A 22,153-nucleotide genomic window follows, 5' to 3' on the forward strand; every position below is an offset into this window, starting at 1 on the left:
TCAAATAAATTGTAATGCAAACGGCTTCTTACGTTGCATTAATGACTCAATCGTATAAAGAATATTTTTATACGATTTACACATACGTATGAAATTTTTTGTGATTATATTGGAAACCTCTCTAATTTTTATCAATGGATCGTTAGAATTATTATTATTGCTGACAAAATGTAGATTTGCTGTAATATCCAGGGACCTTCTGCATAATGTTCTTGAAATATGGAGTCTACACTCCAATAACTTTGTTTAGTAGATTTTTGAATTATACTCATTGAAATATTTAACGCTATATATACTTTTAGTTCATCTTCTGTAATTTTTATAAAGTTTCTGTTTGTAGCTCCGTATTTGTTTGTCTCCAATATAATTATTTGAACTAATTCGTCGTTGAAGAGCAACTCAAAAACTTCTCTCCTAGGCATACCTCCCATGTTGATAATTGCACCACTTATAGGGGAGAAATGATTGTGTACTTTCGGTGTATGGTTTTCTTTCTTCCAAACAAAATTCTCTTCTATTTATCCAAATATCGTATTCATCGAATAGGACGCACACGCTTTTGACTTCTTCACTATTTCCACGCTGAATTCCGAATCGGAAAAATGATTGCCATTCATCGTGTTAATAAAATTTTATTTTATTTCAAGTTATAAAATTAACCTCTTGCATTGAAAATTAATTGAGCTAAAATTAATTAATTAATGAGCAATGCTCATTACGTACCCGTTCTAAACGATCAGTTTTTACCTATTACTTGAAATCATTTCTATGTAGATTTCGAATATATTACATGTAAAAAATACTTAGTCACGCTATCAAGGCAAGCATCGCTAGATCCATATGCTACCAGTATGTCATGAGTTTGGGGGCACTTACTCGAGTAATACATGGACGTTAAAATGGCCTCAGACACGCTGTTTCCGGCGATGTAGGAAATGAGATGGCTTCTCGTCGCCAATCCATCCTGCACGTCTTGAGAAATTGGCGGGATTTCAATTTCCTCGGTCTCGCTGCAGAGCTCCAATAACCTTTGCTTCAGGGTGTCCGTATTTATCGGTACCTGGTGATGGTGTATACAACGTCGTTGGTAATCTTGGTCATCAGTAATGACCTTCGGATTTTCCTTGGTGAAAGGCGGAAGCGAATTAAACGCCAACGAGTTAATGGTGTCGTGTTGTCGCCTTCCTGTTGCGCACGTGGCTTCTCTTGGTGATCGCTCGACCGCGTGCGAATCGGGAATCACGATGTGGCCATCTCGGATTACACAGTAGTTATTCGCTACTTCAATTTTTCTAGGGTTTGTTCACTTGCGCACTTCAAATCACGTCGGGGTCATCACTTGAAGGGCGTGGAAGTTGGTACATGCGAAGGTGAAGGAAAGTGAAGGTAATGGGTAAAAGGTGAGGAAAGGTTGTGCGTTTCGTCCCAGAGTCGCTGCCTAGACTGATCAATGGGACTGATGGCAGCGACCCCTTACCCCAGACGCTTGTTGTAAGTTATTACTCGCTGGGCTGGGCGGTCACCCATCCTAGCGGTGTTCCGCATTCTGTTTGCTTAACATCGAATATCGCTAGACTTCAACGCTACTTGCGTACAAGTCGGTGTTCGAGACTCGTACTCCTACGAGGGACTATAGGCCGCTACAAGAGATATAACAATACCGCCATCTGTTAGAGCGAGACAATACTCTAGTACGGATTAGTCGTATACTACACTTACACACACACATAAACGTGCATACAATGGAAATATATAAACATAGTTCACCTCGAATGTATCACTGAGAAATTCGAATACGCAGTACCGAGAGTAAGATTAAATATTGCAAAACAATATAAAGTATTGTTTTCCATCTCGTGTAAACCTCATAGAAAGTTTAACATTTACACATTGCAATCTCAAGTTGTTTCACAGCGTTTATTTTCTTTAGTGCATACTTACCATCTTCTTTGACGTTTTGATTTCTTTTTTGTATGTTGTCCATTGTTGTCTATTGTATTTCTAGATGTAATGGTATATTATCTACAGAAGGTGTTCCGTGTATTTTATACATAACTATATATACATATTTGTATTTTAATTATGTATTATACATATTAGTATTTTATATGTATTTATATTTTATCAAATTTGCTCTGCAACGTCGATCCGAAATTTTGAAAATGAATACTTTTTGCTTTTCGGCACATGTTGTATTTTATAAAATAAAACAAAAGTATTAAAAAGAATTATATCCATCATGTAGTAAAGAAATATTTTTTTGTAATCTTTAACGAATTTTCTTGTTATAGAATGGGAAAATAAGTAATTGTCTTCCAAATCTACTTCACCGATGCCTTGGTCGTTGTAATTCGACATTTGGTTTTGTATTTGCTCTGTTTTTATCTCCATTATTTTTTCGTAGTTTTTTATTTTACTTCGGTCATTTAGTTGAAAGTATCTTTTATCCTTCCATTTTAGAGCTAGAATGCCATTACAAGATCTATAGAGGATTTCAGATTTTTTCAATTTTGCGGCTACAAGTTCTTTAGGCATATTTTTCCTATTACACTTGACTGTTCTGATAACATTTGTTTTTTATCATGTAATTCAAGAGTGACGACTATCAGTTATCTAAGAAAAGTGTGTGACTATAACCAATTTATTGATGTGCAGAAAGTAATTGTAACATTTTCTGACGTAATATTATCCAGATCTTCTGTCACATCTTGTCCTATATAATTTTAAATTTACTACAATATTGTGACTTCGATTCGTATAATTTATAAAAATTTGATACCAAAACGAGCTCTTTTCGATGAGTGGAATTATTTATATGATAAGCGACCCTTGTATTTCATTAGAGACTCGTCGAGTGATAAATCCTTTTCAGGAATGTAAACGTGTTCAAATTTATTATTTAAATCATCAATTATATTCTTAACTTTATTTAACCGATCATTTTTATCCACAACTTCATTATTCGTAAAGTGTAAAAATCGAATCAGTTGAATAAATCTTCACAAAGGCATCGTTCTGTGGTATATTGGAGTCTCAATTACATTTTCGACCAATTTTTTCACTTGCGCCGTCAAGATATACAAAGCAAAGTATGCTTTCATTTCATTTACATTAATTTCTACCCAATTTTTTTAAATTTTTGTATCTTCTCCGATCTTCTTCACTTGTTATTTACGTTGCATGACGACTAATTTCCCAAAATCTTTTTTTTCACATTTTCTCAAAGTGCATGTTTTCGAGAATGTTCATGAAAGGATTTGTCCTACTCGTACAGTAATGTTTCCAAACATTAACATCCAGAGTATTCGAGTATTTATTTCATATTAAAATGGATAGAAAAGGATCAAAAAAATATTGTTCTCAAGCAAGCCGTCCCAAACGAAGAAGATTTCATGGGAATCAATTTACTGTCGAGAAAGACGTTGACATTTAAAGGTATTTTAGATGCGGAATCGTATGACGACACAATTGTTGAAAAAAGAGAATGCATTGGGCACGTAGAAAAACAAATGGGAACTACGTAATGCAAAAAGGACAATCAAGGGCTTTGACGGAAAAGAGGAAGGAAATTTGTCAGACAAAATAATTGGTGAACTGACCAAATATTACGACTTGGCAATACGCAGACATTCCAATTCGCTTTCCGAAATGAAAAAAGCGGAATGGGTATTTCGCTCCAAAACAAATGCATTCGGGATTAAAAAATTGAAATCGACATTTTTGGCGGTGAATATATTTAATGAAAGCTTCACCTCGATCCTACGTATATTTAACACACTTGGAATAGTTATTGGACAACAGATGGAAGTTTATGCAAACTTTCGAGATGAAAGTCGTATACAGCGTTCAAGGCGTCGATCCACTGAAGTTGCAAAGAGGGCCAGAAGTACTAGTAGAGAAAAGAAATCTGCCCTACAAGATTTCTACGAACACGAGGAAGGTCCACTGTATGGACCTAGACTGGCCGATTGATTATAAGTATGAATATTTTTGTCCAGCATGTAACAAAAACTTCAAATGCGTTTTTCTCGAATCCGTATTTTTCAAACTGACTCACGTGATATTTCAAGTTCTGGTTGACCGATTGATTTGAAATTTGGAGGAGATCTTCAACAGATGTACCTTTATCACATGAACCACGGATTTTAAAATCTGATGTTTTCTCATATTTTTTTTTTTTTTTTACCACCCAAACGACGAAAAAAACAAGGAAAATCGATATTTTAAATTCAAAATGCTGCCATTTTTTTAATTTTCCAAATTTCGCTTTTTCCGTGGTTCATGCGATAGCCATATTTATACTACTTAAGAAGCATTTTGATTTTTCAGTTTCACATAACCAGGTGGATTGAAATCACGTGAACCATTCGAACCCGTTTTCAGAACGTTCTTTAAATAATGCTACATAATTTTAACAACATTCATTAATTTGGTTTAAAGAAAATTATAAATACTCTTTAAGTATGAATAAATCTGTGTGCGAAAATTCCATTCCAACGTGTCTGATGGTTTCCTCACAAAAAAATCCCGAAGAAAACGATATTTTCAAGCCGAAAAACCGAAATATCCCCTTAACGCAAGAAATAGATGAAACGAGAGCCCATGGATGTCACTGTGCCAAAAGGCAATTCCTATTACCAAAACCTCCTCCTATTCATGTCGAAGCCCAAATTATTGAACCCTTACGTGAACTCCTTAAAAAATCAGTAGACAACAAATATTCACTAAAACAATTAAAAGACAACCATATCAAAGTACAAGTATATACAACTGAAATATATAGTAGAATTGTGTTCGCCCTAAAAGAGAAGAACGTGAACTTCTATACGTACCAGTTGAAAAAGGATAGAAGCTATAAGACGGTACTGAGAGGTATACATCCAAAAACAAATATTAATGACATTATCAGCGAACTGAAAGACCTCGGCCACCAGGTAAGACAGATCAACAACATAGTTAAACATGACACCAAACAACCGCTACCGCTTTTCTTCAAAATTAATAAGCTCCTTAATACCATCATTACATTTGAACCACCGAAAACTAAAAGAGATGTTGGAATACAACGACTCAACCATCCAGCAGTGTAAGGCTGGAAAATGGCTCTATAAGGGGCAAAGGTTAACATCTGTTCTATCTTCTTCACACTATTCTCTTCAGTTACGGACAAGACCATGCCGGAACAGAAGGTTTAGTTCTTTGCCGCGTGACTACCTCATTTGTATCGCATATAATTTGATTATTAACATTTCATTAAATAAAAACATTCGTTTCTTTTCCACACAGAAGTTTGTGTTATATTTTCACTACATTTCCTACAGGTTATGGGCCCAGACCCAGTAAACTGCGACTAAAGTTAATAAGGTGTTCAGTGTTTGATTAGTGCAAAGTGATAAAGACAGAACCGTGAAGATTTTTAAACCTTTTTCGGACAGAAACAGTAAATCCAAATGGCAAACGGTGGAAGTGCACATTACGCTATTCAAAAACTTAACAGTGAAAATTAGTCTGTGTGGAGCTACAAGCTAGAGTTGTTAATGATTAAAGAAAAGGTGTGGAACGTGATACAAGGCGTAAAACCTGATCCAGTGACTCCGCGTGGATTCAAAAGGACAATGAAGCTCGTGCGACAATTGGCTTGTTAGTTGAAGACAACCAGTTGCAACACATACGAAATGCAAAAAGCACGGGAATCGCTAAAAGGCTATCACCAGAAGGCGACTCTAACAACTAAGGTATTTTTGTTAAAGCGTTTGTGTCGAACAGTCTTAAAAGACAATGGTGATATGGAAGAGCACATCACTACGATGTCAAATTACTTCGTAAAGTTAGCGGCCCTTGGACAGGAATTACTGGACATGGCGACAATGTTACTCGGAAGCCTTCCGGAACAATACGAGACTCTTGTAACGGCACTAGAAAGCAGACCCGAAAATGAAATTACGTTAAATCTCGTGAAAGGGAAACTTATAGACGAGTATAAAAGACGAAAAGGGGTTAAAGATAAAAGAGAGAATTTCCAAGAAACTGAGACGGCAATGAAATCGGAACTCAAAAATAAAGGAACTGCACAGGCCAAGAAGACTTGTTACTTTTGCAAGAAATCAGGATATTTCAAGAATGAATGCACAAAGTATGAGTCATGGAAGAGAAAAAAGGAAATATCCAATAAAATCACAGAGGATGTTTCTTCGGGTGACTATAGTTTTTATACTAACTCTTCGGAATTTGAGGAAACATGCTGTGGAGCGAAGAACAAAGGAACTCGTGGATTGTCGACTCGGGTGCAACGAGCCACATGGTAACATCCAGAAATTTTTTCGAGAGATTCAACTCAGAAAGAAAGGGCCATGTGTGCTTGGCAGACGAAGGTAAAACACAAGGGCCAAAATACAAAGGATCGGTATCATAAAATGCGCAATGGGCTGAAGTTGAAATGAAAGTAGACAACGTGCTGTACGTGCCAACCCTTGAGTCTAACCTGCTATCGGTCAAGAAGCTGGCGAAGGAAGACCATAAATTAACCTTCGAAGGTGATCAATGCACAATAATGAAGGACAAAAATTTACGCGACCGCGAAGTTATCCCCAGATCTACTTGAGCTCAAGACAGCTGAAAGGGCTTATGCAGTGAACAGTGCCGGAAATTCAGGTCACACAGAAATTTGTCAACATGCGTGGCATCGACGTTTTGGACATCGTGACGTAACGGCAATAAAGGATTTGGCCGAAAAGGGATTGACGACCGGCATTAAAATTAAGGACTGTGGACAACGAGTGACATGTGAGTGTTGCATCAAGGGCAAGATGACACGTATACCGTTCCCGAAAGAGGCAAGTACCAAAAGCAATTCGATCTTAGAGCTCATTCATACGGACGTTTGTGGACCCATGCAGACATCGACACCAGGAAATAAAAGATATATTTTAACAATTATCGATGATTTTTCGCGGTTTACCAGCGTCTACTTTATGGGTCACAAGAATGAAACGGATGCATGTATTCGACAATTCGTGGAAATGATGAAGACACAACATCAGAAACGACCAAAGGTAATAAAATCGGATCGCGGTCGGGAATACATAAACCATAGTTTGCGAAGTTATTTAAAGGAGGGAATACGGATCCAGTACACAGCCCCCTACTCTCCGCAACAAAACGGCGTCGCAGAGCGCAAGAACAGATCGCTTCTCGAAATGGCACGGTGCATGCTGCTAGATGCAAACATGGAAAAAAGGTACTGGACAGAGGCGGTAAATACAGCCAATTTCTTGCAGAACAGATTACCAACGAGGGCTACTGCAAAAACGCCATACGAATTATGGTATTCTAGATTGCCGAACGTTGGAAACCTACATACCTTCGGTTGGGATGCCTATGCACATATTCCGAAGGAACAAAGGCGGAAATTGGACGATAAGGCTGAGAAACTCACATTCGTTATTCCGAAGAATTTAAGGCATTTCGATTGCTGGATACCAAAACGAATAAAGTAAAGATCAGCCGGGACGTGATTTTTCTGGACAAAGTTGGCAAAAATAAACAGACCCTTACGGTAGCTGAAGAGGTAATATGTTCAAATAAAGGAAACCAGAGGGATTCTGGATCAAGGGAAACTGATGAAGAAATCACGGAAGATGATGGACCGGAGGAAGCATCATCAGAAAAACCAGGAGAACAAGAAACAAAGTCTGAACCATGCAGGCGCTCGAAAAGATCCACTAGAGGTGTCCCACCAGATCGGTACGTAGTCACACATATGGCTACAAATACAAATAGCTACGAAACGCAACTGAGGCATCATCAAGGTCCAACAAAAGTGGAAGCGGGCTATGGAAGCAGGCTATGGATGAAGAAATGACAAAGCCTTTGAGAAAGGTGAAACTAAAACACATGACTGGAAGATGTGGATTGAGCAACTAATAAATTGCTGTTCCCATCGTCGTTGAGGAGGGATGTTGGAATACAACGACTCGACCATCCAGCAGTGTAAGGCTGGAAAATGACTTTATGAGGGGCAAAGGTTAACATCTGTTTTCTATCCTCTTCATACTATTCTCTTCAGTTACGGACAGGACCATGCCGAACAGAAGGTTTAGTTCTTTGCCAGTCCTTGCCGCGTGACTACCTCATTTATATCGCATACACTATTTGATTATTAACATTTCGTTAAATAAAGACATTCGTTTCTTTTCCACACAGAAGTTTGTGTTATATTTTCACTACATTTCCCACAAGAGATATACCACAATGCATACGTTGCCAAGCTTACGGTCATATAAAGAATTACTGCTTCAGAAGTCCTGCATGTGTAAAATGTGCTGGCACGCACCTCACCTCAAACTGCCCAACACCAGGCAAAATAGTCGAAGTAAAATGCTACAAGGGAAATCACCCCGGCCAGCTACAAGAGTTATATAATAAGAAAACAACTACAGCAAAAACTATACTCTACACTCAGAGCCAAAAAAATCACAGATATTTTCACTCCGCCAGCTCAGACTAACAATCGAAACAGTAAGCATTAACAATACACACAGTCACTCGCTTCCACGAACAATTTCCTATGCTGACATAACACGAAACAAAACTCAATCTTTTACAGTACATGATGAACCAACATCAGAAACAACTGAAATTTAAAAAATTACTGTGCAAATCGCAAAAAATACTGAATCCATCTCTACCGTGATACTAGAACACTCACAACTGTTAAAAGAACAATCAAAACAAATCAACTTATTGATAGAACTACTTATGAACGTGCTCACTAACAAATCAAAATAAGAGACAATAAATTAAAAATCGCTATTTGGAACGCGAACGGGTTACATTAAAGACTACCTGAATTAAAAACATTTCTAAGCATCAATAAAATCGATATAATGCTTGTAGCAGAAACATCTAACAGATAAAAACTATACGAAAATACCATTCTACAATATATACGCCACTAATCACTGGTATGGCTCGTGGTGGAACAACTGTAGTCATAAAAAACGATATCAAACACTTCCTACAAACTTCAATAGCACACATGAATATACAAGCTACTTCAGTAACAATTAACACAACACAATACAAACTCATGCTGGCTCCAGTGCTCCCCGAAGCAAAAAATCTCTCTACACCAATTCACAAACTTCTTTCGAAGTCTGGGAAACAAATTCATTGCCAGTGGAGACTTGAACGCCAAGCACGTTTTGTGGGGTTGTAAAACAAACTCACCCAGAGGAAAAACATTAGAACAAACCATACGAACATTATCTCTAGATACACTAACAACCAATGAACCAACTTATTGGCCAGCTACACACGACAAATCACCAGATTTATTCGGTATAATAATCAAAAGGTTAAATGAAGCCCACTTCCAGCATATTCCTGATTCGATCTCAGTTCAGATCATTCACCGATTCTACTCAACTATCTTCACCAATCAGTACTCACTCAAAAAATGACAACATTATGCAACAATAGTACTAACTGGACACATTTTAAAAACTACTTAGAAGACAACATAAACTGTAACATAACACTAAAAACCCTCGAACAAATAGAATTAGCTGTGACTAATTTTACTAATCTTATTCAAATGGCAGGATAGAGGTCTACTAAAACAGTAAAATATAAACGATAGTTTAACTCATATCCAGACTCATAACCACATCATTCAAAAAATTAAGCTCAAACGTAATCTAAAATGCAAGTGGCAAAAGCAGAAAACCCCTTTTAATAAGAAAAGACTGAACGCAATCACCAAAGAAGTGAAACAGCTAGTACTGCAACATTGCAACAACAAATATCACTCATACATCCATAATCTTTCTCCCAACGAAGATACGAACTATTCACAATGGAAAGCCACCAAACGGTTCAAAAGACCTACCACATTGTCTCCCGCTATCAAGAAACCTGACGGTAGCTGGGCAAGAAATGCCCTCGAAAAAGCTGCGATATTTGCCGAACACTTATACAACAATTTCCAACCTAACGATAACACGATAACACAAGATCTACAGTCCTGATAAATGCCGACTACAATCAAGAAATCCCAAGAACCACCATCAAGGAAGTTAAAAATCTTATTGCTGACATCTCAACTAAAGAAATCCCAAGCTTTGACCTAATTAATGGAAAAATCATCAAAGAACTTCCATCTAAAGCTGTCAGGATGTTAACCATAATATTTAATGCTATACTAAGAATACCTCCCCATTAATTGGAAAATAGCACAGATTATCCTGCTACATAAACCCAATAAAAATCTACACCTGCTATCATTCTATAGACCTATCTCTCTGCTACCCGCACTATTGAAAGTACTAGAAAGAATAATACTAACGAGAATGAAAAAGATAACTAAAGAGCAAAACTTAATACCGTTACATCAATTTGGTTTTAGAAACACGCAACAATACAACAGATACACAGACTTACAAACAAGATAACACATGCTCTCGAACACAAGCAATACTGTACGGCTCTTTTTCTAGATATAGAAAAAGCATTTGATAAAGCCTGGAGCGAGGCTCCATTACACAAAATTGGTCAAAATTGGTTTCCTAGACGTTACTATAAACTCATCGATACCTACTTAAAGCAAAAAACTTTTTTCGTCAAGCACCAAGACGAGTGTTCTGACATCTACGACATAGAAACGGGCGTCCCACAGCGTAGTGTGTTAGGCTCATTCTTGTACACAATGTATACATCAGATATTCCAACCACGAGCGGAACCGATACATTTACATTCGCAGACAATACAGCTATATTATCCGCCCACAATGACCCAGTGGCAGCGATAAATATCTTACAAAAACACATCGAAAACCTAGAAGAATGGCTGCACCGATGGAAAGTAAAAGTAAACGGACAAGTGTAAGAGCATTACTTTTACCCTAAAGAAAGGTACTGTTCCTGATATAAAACTTAATAATATTCCCATATCACAAAGCAAATCGATTAAATATCTGGGATTACATTTGGACTCGAAATTAACGTGGAAACATCATATACGCTGTAAAATCGACCAAATTCGTATTAAGAGGAAAAACATGTACTGGCTTACGTCCAAAAAATCGAAACTAAGTCTTGACAATAAACTTTTAATATACAAAGCAATTATAAAGCCTATCTGGACCAATGGCATCGAAATGTGGGGCATGGCTGCCAAAAACCACATTGCTAAACTTGAAGCATTACAATCTATAATCCTTAGAACCAATGCTCCATGGTATGTTCGAAATGGCGAAATCTGGAAGAACCTCAAAATCAAAACAGTTACTGACGAAATCACCAGTCGCTGCGGCAGATATAAAAAAAAAAATATACAATCACCCCAACGACTTAGCAAAAAAATTATGTGTAACTAGTCTGCCTCGCAGACTGCATAGGAAGCATCCAAAAGATTTTCTATCCTAACGACATCAAGTTTTAACAGATGTTCTCCACAGGCATAACATCCATGTGCTAATAAACCATACCCGATACTATAATTCACCGAATGTCCTTGCTGGACAAATTATGAAGGCTCTTGGAGATAATAAAAAAAAAAAGTGAAACCTCGAAATAATCAATTCGGTATACGGCTACATTTACTCATCATTAAACTCCGTATAACGAATAAAGTTATGTTCGAATAATCTTTGTTCGAAAACAATTATTATTGGTTAATAAAAAATAATTTTTTCTTGAATAAAATCGTTATTCGCAAATAACGAATAATTTTCCCTCAAATAAAATCATTATTCGTAAATAACGAATAGTTTTTCTTCGAATAAAATCGTTATTTATAAGTAACGAATAATTTTTCAAAATTATAAACAGTTTTGGTGAAGAGTACCAATTGTCCAAGTATAAAGTATGTCCTTTGTGTAGCATTGACTGTGATAGCTCTTTGATAACACTTTCAGATACACTGTCATTAGAATTTAGTTTATCACTACCGGTGTATAGTTTAAAGTCACAACAATAACCCGATTTTAATTCAAATAATTTATAAAATTTAATACCGAATCTCGCTCTTTTCAATGGATTAAATTGTTTGTAAGATGTTTGTCTCTTATATTTCATTAGCGACTCATCGATAGCAATATTTTCTTCCATTGCATACACTTTTTTAAATTTTTGATTAAAAAAAATTTGTTGCAGATTTTATTTTGCGTAATTTATCTGTATTGTTGACAGTATTGTTATTTGCAAAATGCAAAAATCTAGTTATTTGTAGAAATCTTTTCAATAGCATCATTTTTTTAAATGTTGGCGTTTCTATAACGGCCCTCTTACATCAATTCATTTTAATTGTTGATTTCTTAACTTGATTATTATACATAATGCAAAATATATTTTTATTTCATTACAATCTACAGAAAACCAAGTTTCGTCGATTTTTCGTCTTCTATTTTTATTATTTCTTCTGCGTACCGATTCGTCTCCGTTACAATATTTTTCCAGAACCATTTTTTTATTATCAAATATTATATTAAACATGTTTAATTCTTTTTTTATTTTTTGCACCTAACTGATACAAAGTTGCCACTTTTATGCCAGGAATCATCGTATAATTCCAGATTTTTTGTTTATTATTTTTCTTTTCCAAATCTATTGCTCTGATAATTGATTAATGTGGACTTCATCGTCGGTGGTAATCTTCAATAACCAGTCGTTTACAACGTTTTCGTACAGGAGATAAAATATCACTACTGTCACTATTACTATTAAAATATCTATTAAATCATTATTTACAATGTTAGCATAACTTTCACTATTCTCATCAACGTTAAATTTTCTTTTTTCAAAAGAAAAGAAAACGTCCACAAATAAGTAGTAGTAATAAGGAAGAAGTTGAGCTTCCTAATACAACATTCTCCTCATCCGAAGAAATGAATTTCATTACACGAAGAAGAAAACGCGTTTTGCGCTTATTGCGCTTCTGACTCAGAATTAGAAGACGGAGATGAAGATGTTCCGCAATCGCAAACATCTCACCAAGAAATAAATAACAACACATTTACAACGGCAGTTCCACTTACGGACTTGTTGGTCGGCCCAGAATTTAAATCCGAAAATACACAATTTTGATCCAAAAGATTCTGGATGCAAAGCAACCAAGAATCGTTGGTGAATTTCATGGTGGAAAAAACAAATGAAGATCACAGTTTCGTAAAACGGAAGCGTAATTGGAAAGTTAATTCACAAATAAATTCATGGTATAATACCAATAATGCAGAAATATATTGTTTTTTGGGTACCGTGATGTTAATGTCATGCGTAAAAAATTTTCGTATTCAGAATATTGGTCAAACGACAAATTTATAAAAATTTACATTTTTCATAATATTATGCCTCGAGACAGATGTGCGAACTTGATGCAGTGCCTACATTTTAACTGTCGAGCCGATTGTTCAAAATTCGTGAACTAAGTGATAGATTTCGACCCATCTTAAAACAAAACTTCTATCCTTTTCAAAATATTTGTATAGACGAAAGTTTATTATTGTTCAAAGGTCGCTTATCGTTTAAACAATTCATTCCACCTAAATGCAATCGATTTGGCATAAAGTCCTTCGTTGCTTGCGACTGTACGGGGTACATTTTAGACATGATTGTGTATTCAGGTTCGAAAACTGAAATTTCCGTTTCTGACGAAAATTTGAGTAAATCCGGTAATATAGCCATGACTTTAATGAAAGATTATCTCGGGAAAGGTCGCAGTTTATTCGTCAATAATTGGTACACAAAGTCCAATTTTATTTACTACTTTACATTTAAACAGGACAAAAGCATGTGATACTGTAAAAAAAAACCGTAAATATATCCCGAGTATTCAAAATAAGTTACAAAGAAGAGAAATATCATTCCAATCTATAGAATCTCTACTATGCATGAAATGGCAGGATAAGAGAGAAATTTGGATGTTGACCAGCTTTCATTACACTGATATGGTAGACACACAGAAGGTTAATTACCGAACAAAATTGCCGACCCAAAAACCGACATGTGTTCAAGAATGTAATTGTTTCATGGGAATTGTCGATAAGACTGATATGGTCATTAGTACCCTTGAATCAATAAGAAAAAGTTATAAGTGGTACAAAAAATTTTTTTTCATTTATTAGATGTAAGTATTTTGAACTCATATGTTTTGTATAAATATGTATCAAGTAAAGAACGTTTCGCGGAATTTCATTTAAAATTGATCAAACAAATGTTTGGAAAATATCTACAAACTTCAAATATATATCAAGGGAAAAAGAATAGTGATAATTCATTACGTTTTATTGAAAGGCATTTTCCAATTAAATATTTTAATCCGGCTGCGAAAAGAAAAAATCAAGCGCAAAAGTGTATGTACTAAACATAAAATCCGACGGGAAAGTAGATATCACTGCAAAGAATGCGAAGTAGATTTATGCGTTGATCCATACTTCAGAATATATCATACACAAATTAATTATTAAATTGTTTCTACTATCTTTATTTGTTATTATCATTGTGTTAAAATTGTCAAAATAAATTTGTTCCTTATTATCAATTTTGCATTTTTTTCACGAATTATTATTGAAGGAATATGCAAATTAAGTAAATTAAAAATAGCTTAGAAAACCACTTAAAATAGATCTAATACTGGATATTTTTAATTGATTTGCAATTATGTATTTTTTCAACTTCTAAGAATAGAACAACATCAAATTTCCAGATACTGTTTTGGTCAGCAGTCAGTGGACAACCAATTGCAGCGCCTAATAGTAGAATATCACGCCATCTGTACTGATAGTTCGCTCCGAAAGTGCGCCGCAGTGAAATGATCGAATAATTAAATTTTTCGAAATAATGACTGAAATCTTTCCAACTTCAGATAATGTCAATAAAGAAAATTGAAACAAAAGATGAATGCGTGGCCGGTTGCCTCGTGGCGGCCGGAATAAAAAAACCTAACCGGAATTTAATCCGTTAAATTAGTTACTAGGTAAAAGGGTTTAAGTAAGGTTCGGGTTAGGTTTTTTTATTACGGCCGCCACAAGGCAATCCGCTACACAAATCGAGTTTTTAAGTACACCCGTCCATTGCCGACCGCTTCGATGTATTTATAGAAACTATAAACAATCGGCGACTCAACGCACACGCTGCCACAGACACGTAGCTATAGGCAATATTCATCGCAGTAGTAGTAATATTTTTTTGCAAAATTCTCGGAAACTGAGACCGAGCGGCGGTTACATACTTAGGAAAAAGTTGTTCAAAATGTTGATTTCTATAACATATTCAAAAATCATCGAAATCGGTGAGACCTTCCCCCCCCCCCCCTCCTTTTCTATACAATTACCTATATATTTATTATAACAATAATATTATAATAATAAATATTATAAAATAATAATATAATATAATAAAGCTGCCACCGAGGCAACCGCAAATTCGAATCATGGTATAACAGATTATTCGTCGCAGTCCATGATCCATGCCGAAAATACAAAAAATGTACATCCCGAATTATATCGCAGAATACTTCGAAAAAATAACTTTCATGATAGAGTAGCAAGGAAAAAGTCATTCATTAGCAAGACCAATTAAAATTGGTTACGAGCTAAACGATTAAAATTTTCACAAGAATATGAAAGTAAAAATAATGATTTTTGGAACACAGTCATTTTCTCTGATCAAAGTAAATTTAATGTATTTGGGTCAGATGGTCAACGTTATGTGTGGAATACTGTGGAAACCAAATAAGGAAATGGATATTCATAATTTACGACCAACAGTAAAACATGGTGGTGGTTTGGGGGTGTATGGCAGCAAATAGTATCGGAAATCTTGTTTTGGTACTTCAGACAAACATAAGTATTTACAAAAGTAATTTGAAAGAAAGTGCCTCCAAATCTAGAAAATTTTTACTTCCAACAAGATAACAATCCCAAGCATAAGGCTAGAATTGTACAAGAGTGGTTGCTTTACAATACACCCCATATGCTGTATACACCATCAGAACATTTGTAAGAAGTAATTGGCAGAAGGTTAAAAAATTTTGAAATTAATTCAAAAGAACAATTCAAACAAAAAATTTTAGAAATATGGATATACTCCATTGAGCTTTAAAGTGACTGAAAATTTGGTGCACAGCATGAAGCGACATCTGGCTGAAGTGATTAAGGCCCAACTAAATATTAATATAGAGCAAGGTATAAGTACTTTTCATCATTCGAACACTTTTATGACTCCCTTACAATACATCTGTATAGCAAATACTTCGTAACTTCTACATATATAATTTGATTAACTTAAAATTTTACATGTACTATCCTGATACTTGCATCTGATATTATTTATAGTATTATCTCCAAAACTTAAGTCTAACATACATAGTTTTCTTGTTTTAGTTTCCACTGGTACGAATTCGAACACTTTCGTGAGCTACTGTAGTTCAACTATCATTCAATTCTAAGATTCACGACTTAGGTGACTCATACGCATCAGCATTAAGACGTTTCATATCAATAGAACGTTTATTAGCACGCAATCCAATTCAACACGATCAGTACTGGGCGTGCATGCAAGAGTACGAAATTTTAGGTCACATGACAAGTGTCAGGCAAAACGCAACAACCGAAGGTTGTTGCTACTACTGTGCGAAAAGGAAAACAGCCTGACGACAAAGTTACGCGTAGTTTTCTACGCATCGGCAAGGACGTCTACCGGACTTTCACTGAACGACGTGTTAATGACCGTTAAATTCGTGCTTACAGCTGACATCATAAAAATGTACCAACAAATAAAAGTAGACACTTCAGACATTACCAAAAAATACTCTGCGACGGGATCTGACGAAACTAATACATACCAGTTGAATACAGTGACATACGGAATACTTTCAGTACCTTACCTCACGATTAAGACATTGCAACTCGCAACTGACGAAGAAGTAAATTACAGCAGAGCCGGAGCCAAGTTCAAGTTACATTTCTAGATGAACGATTTGATAACGGGTGTGGATACTTACAAAAGCGTGTTAACACTCAGGCATGAACCCAAACCTCCCTTGCTCACGCAACTCGCGAGCAAGGGAGGTTTCGTGCTACGACAATGATCATCCAACCATCAGGGTTTAGTACCTAACTCGGTATCGAACAAAAAAGACCAAACAAAAAGACGCTTGGTCTATCGTGGCATCGTTACGCTTGGTCTATTCTGAATTACGACATTCGAAAAAAATCAATACCCGCAAAGAGTAATCAAGCGCATAATGTCATCACACATTGCGCAATTTTTTGACTCATGAGGAGTACTCAGACCGATAATTGTCAAGGCAAAATTCTTTGTAGAAATTGGAAATCTGCAAGCGTTGTAGAAATTGGAAATCGGATGAGACGAAATCAATTCCTTCTCATTTACACCACGCGTGGCTTCAATTTGAGTCACAATTAATACAATTACAAGAATTAACCTTTCCGCGACTAATAGTAAAAGATAACGCGATAAACATACAAGTACACGGGTTCTGTGACTCCAGTCAAAAGTCATACGCCTATGTATACTTGAGATCCACGAACTTGAGACTGTACCTACGTACACATCATTTGATCAAAATCCCGGGTAGCTTCCCTCAAGTCGCAAACACTACCTCGGCTTGAGCTATGCTTTTAAACAAATTGTCAAATGATACACTAAAGGCCTTAATGATGCCAATCGATCAAGCAATATTGTGGACAGATTCAATGATTGTATTACATTGGATAAAAATGCCACCGCATACGCTCAAGACATTTGTAGCAAATAGAGTAGCAGATTCAGCAGGATACGCAATTTTCACAATGGCGACATGTGCTATCGCATCAGAATCCAGGAGATAGCCTTTTTAGAAGCCCGGATTACGCAGATCTAATTAACAATCGCCTTTGGTATAACGGATCGCAATAATTAACAGACGACACAGACACGTGGCCGACACAAAAATTAAGTCATTGGAGTACCGAATAAACGTACAACAACCATCACTAACCGAAATATAAAGTATAAGAGCAGATTGTGCGGACTAAATTCTTTCATGGATGAGATGGGCTTTCTTCGTGGGAGAGGGAGACGGGGGCGGAGAGAGAGAGGCCAATGGTATAAAAAGGCCAGAAAATCGTGAAAAAAACAGCAGTAATTACGCCATCCGGTCTTTTCGAATATAATGTGATGCCTTTTGGTTTGAAAAATGCGGCACAGACCTTCCAGTGTTTTATAGATATCGTGATCAGGGAACTCGACTTTGCGTTTTATTATATCGATGATCTGCTTATTGCTTCCACCAACGAATCTGAACACTATAATCATCTGCAACAAGTACTAGAATTAGATTACAACAGTATTTCTATAAATACAGCAAATTGCATTTTTGGAGCATCAACTGTGCTTGGGATACCAGATAAACCAGTAGGAAGCCAAGCCTATACCCGAAAAATTCACAGCCATCATTAATTATCCAAAACCGAAGACCGTCACCGAATTAAGACGCTTCCTCTGGATGATCAACTTTTATCGAAGATTTATCAAAAATGCTGCTCCAAATGCGTTTTTTCAAGGCGCGAAGAAAAAAGGCATTATTTGGACAAAGGGAGCTGAAAAAGCATTTAAAAAATGTAAAAACTTGTTGGCGGACGCATCACTATTGGCACATCCCAAAATTAATAGTCCATTATTCTTAATTACAGATACTTCTAATTTAGCTTGTGGGACTACATTTAAACAGAAGATAAACGGTTGTAGGAACCAATAGCTTTGTTTTCAAAAAATTCTCACTACAGGAAATTAAATATAGTACGTATGATCGTGAACTTACTGCAGTTTATAAAGCAAATTAATATAATATATTTATACTATTTCAAACATTTATTAGAGGGACGAGATACAGATAGATCACAAACTACTGATATATGCATTTCTACAAAAATCAGGCAAGGCTTCACCGAGACAGCTACGACAGTTGGACTACATAGGACAATTTACAACAAAGATTACTCACATTCCTGGACCCGATAATGAAGTGGCAGATGCTCTATCACGGCTGGACGTTATCAAAGTCGTGGTTAGCATATCAGAACTTGCCGAACAGCAATCAAAAGACTAACGCAGGTTTTACAAAGTACAGTCCTACAGCTAGAGAAGTTGAAAGTAGATAATTCTAATAATACAATATATTGTGATATTTCAACAAAAATAGACTATACATATATTCCAGTAGTGCTGCGCAAGAAAATCTTCGACAACATGCACAACTTCGCTCATCCCAGTGGTAAATCTACAACATTTAATAACAAAAAATTTCGTATAGCCTAGGATAAATAGCCTAGAAGGAGGCGTCATCGCTTCGCACATGTGAGCATAATATAGTGATACTACCGGAAAATCACCATATCACTAAACTCATCATTCAGCAATACCACATCAATCAGTTTCATGTAGGCGCACAAGTAACCTTAAACGCTATTTGGCAAAAATACTGGCCAATCGATGGCATTCAATGGAAGAAAAAATACATTCGAACATGTATAAACTATGGGTGTGCGGGTACCCGAATACATAAATTCCGGGTTCGAGTCGGGAAGGTACCTGTAATATATAAATATTTGAGTAGTCCGACAATTTTGGGTAGCCCGACGATTTCGGATCGAATTGGAAAAAGTTCAAGGGGAATAGGATAGGGATTACATTGCGTTATCGAAGTCAATTATTCATAATATTTAATGCTCCGCGAATATTGTTGTTCATATCTCTTATCAGTGTAGTTGGCTATGATTGAAGTATATTTATTAATGCGAAATACATTGGATAATATTGGGAGACAGTTGGATATGTTTCACCACTCATTTTTTCTGTAACATCTTTAATAGGTTTAAAGACATCTGTTATTGCTATAATGAAATTCCACTCAACTGGATCTATTCGGCATATTATCTTCAAACAGTACTTTATTTAGTGTTTGCAAAAAAATAAACCGTTTAAACATGTCGTATGTCTTATTCCATCTTGTATCGATATCCTGTAGTTGGAGTGGTTCTTGTGCAATTATAAGTTTATGTTTTGTGGTTGTGGAACGTGAAAAGAACGTAACTATTTCCTTGAATTTTCTCCAGAGATGATTGTATAATTCAAATTTCTTCAAACTTTGGCTTAACTGCCAATTATAGACAATGGGCAAAAAGAGCTCTGCTCCATTTATTATACTTGTACATGGCTTTAAATATTTCGTCCATTATCCGTAGTGATAAAGGCTGGCGTCTCGCGTATATCCCATAATTGTAAACAGTGTAACATAGCATTTTGAATATATTTATACGTATATTTCTCCGGAATGTGTTTTAAATTTAACAATTTTGGCAAAATTTTTATTCGTGTAGTGTATAATTTATACTACAAACTGCTGCAGAACCAAGCCAATACCTCGCACGTACCAAATGGGAAACCTTTTCATTGAGTGCGTAATGTTTGAACGTCCATTTCTAGACACCGGGATAAATTATTGTGGCTCAGTCCTCATAAAGGAAAAGAAGCTGCGCAATACAAAAATAATAAAAGTTTAGTCGGCCATTTTTGTGTGTCTCGCCACAAAAGCGGTACACATTGAATTGGTAAATGATCTAACCACTGAAACTTTTTTAGCAATGTTGAAACGATTTTTCGCGCGACGCGGAAAAGCAAAATATATATTCTGATAATGCAAAAACTTTTATAGGCGCAAATCGTGAACTACGAGGGTTATACCAATTAATGATCAACACAAGGTCTATCATTCGCGGTTATCTAACACAGAAACAGGCATTTTATTTTGCCGCGCGCACCTCATTTCGGTGAGACTTGAGAAGCCATCTCGTTAAAATTATCAGGAATCATCTACTCACATTCGAAACCATGAACCTTATTGAAATTGAAGCCATTTTGAATTCCCGTCCTATCACTCCCATATCATTTGATACGAATGACCTTACCGCATTGACTTCCAGCCATTTCCTAATTGATAACGTATTAACCAGCATACCTGATAAAGATGTTACTGTCATAGCGACAACACGTACGACGTATGCGGCAGCATTTTTGGATACAATGGCACAAAGACTATCTCAACCAACTAGTAGTTCGTAGCAAGTGACATACCGAAGGAACCAACGGAGTTGCGAATAGGATCCCTCGTCATCGTCAATGAGGATCATGTACCACCATTCTCTTGACCTCTCGGATGGATTACTGAACTACTTCCTGGGGACGACCAAGTTACAACGAGCAGCGAATATAAACGCTGCATAAGACACTGAGCATCACTATCCATAGAATCAGATAAAATTTAACATAATTAACATAATCGATTAAAATCGTATCAATCATCAATAATATCAATGTATATGTTAAGATTGCATACTGTATTGCAACCATTGGTTTTTCTTTGCTATAAAATCTTCCAAAAAAAAATATTCTAGTAGCGTTAGTTTAAGTTTAAGTCATTATTTTAGCTATAGTTTCGTTATACCAGATGGCCTGTAGTGTGAAAAAATGCGTGAAGAAGGAAACGTATGAATAGAGGATTTGTGAATTGTGAGAGAAGCGTGCAGGTAAGCAGGTGGTAAAAGCGTTTCACGGCCCATGAGTTTTTCAAATTCTTATTCACAAGTGGAAAGTAAAAAAAAGCAACTAGTAATCTAAAAAAAAATAATAAAAATAATAAATAAGGTTAAAAGAAGACAAAATCAAAAAGTTAGGTTAAACACCCCTCTGCCACATTGGCACCCACGAGGGCGAACCATTAGAGGTCATGGATGTCAACACGGACATCAAAAGGAGAACTTATAGCGACTGTTACCTCTTCAAAATTAACATCAACATCACACAATCGTTCCGCCGAAAAGTACGTTTCTTGTAAATCGACATCGCCAACTGTAAACCGACATCTAACATTAGAATATTTGTAAATTGATATTTTATTTTTATTACTATGGATATGTTATTACCATGTTTACTTATTGACAGAGATGTATATATAGACCCCATTTTATAATTAGTTATTCTTTCCATAATCAACATTCATAGAAACAGTTATTTATTTGTGTTATAAAAATATCATTTATTATTAGTTTATAAAAAGTTATTAAAGTTACAACGTTGTTCTTATTTCTATTTGTTC

At 35.9% G+C, this 22,153-nt stretch overlaps 1 pseudogene; it reads right to left on the reverse strand.

Annotated features, from left to right (window-relative positions):
- Positions 1-11,821: 11,821 nt before the first annotated feature.
- LOC122529565 lies at positions 11,822-13,133 on the reverse strand (annotated as a pseudogene).
- Positions 13,134-22,153: the final 9,020 nt, after the last annotated feature.

This window comes from Frieseomelitta varia, unplaced genomic scaffold (assembly GCF_011392965.1).
Source record: "Frieseomelitta varia isolate USP_RPSP 00005682 unplaced genomic scaffold, Fvar_1.2 scaffold_294, whole genome shotgun sequence".
NCBI classification, from domain to species: domain Eukaryota; kingdom Metazoa; phylum Arthropoda; class Insecta; order Hymenoptera; family Apidae; genus Frieseomelitta; species Frieseomelitta varia.